The following is a 429-nucleotide window of genomic DNA, read 5'->3' as shown; positions in this document are numbered from 1 at the left end:
GGCTAAACATAGAGGGGGCAAACAAGGACAGACAAAGGGATCAAGTCGATGACATCGACCCCCAGTGCGTAACTGGTACTTAATGACTGAAACAAGTAAAAGAATAAAAGAATAAAAACAGATCAAGTCTTATAAGAAAAATCAGAAGACTTTCATGTAGGGGGGACTCCATTGGTTGCAAATAGCACACACACACACACACACATCTAGCTGGTTGTAAAGATAATTTACGGACACCCTGTACATAATGCCATCAAAGAAGGAAAAAGGGGGGATTTTTTTTTTCGGAATTTAGTGGAACGCAAAAACGTCTGTGAGAATGAGGTTGGGAAAGAGTGGAGACAGTTAGCAGGGGGTGGGGGTGAAGGAGGGGAGCTATATAGGCCACTCCTACCCATCCCAGCATGCAGAAAAGTAGGGGAATGCCAC

At 44.1% G+C, this 429-nt stretch overlaps 1 protein-coding gene across 3 annotated transcripts in view; it reads right to left on the bottom strand.

The window, feature by feature from the left end:
* LOC106875574 (sphingomyelin phosphodiesterase 5) overlaps window positions 1-429 on the bottom strand; it is a 35078-nt gene that overhangs the window by 10340 nt on the left and 24309 nt on the right. The window lies entirely within an intron of this gene.

The sequence above is a fragment of the Octopus bimaculoides genome, chromosome 20, assembly GCF_001194135.2.
Source record: "Octopus bimaculoides isolate UCB-OBI-ISO-001 chromosome 20, ASM119413v2, whole genome shotgun sequence".
NCBI lineage: Eukaryota > Metazoa > Mollusca > Cephalopoda > Octopoda > Octopodidae > Octopus > Octopus bimaculoides.
Note: the sequence above shows the minus strand (reverse complement) of the source record. Positions and strands in the feature narration are given on the sequence as shown.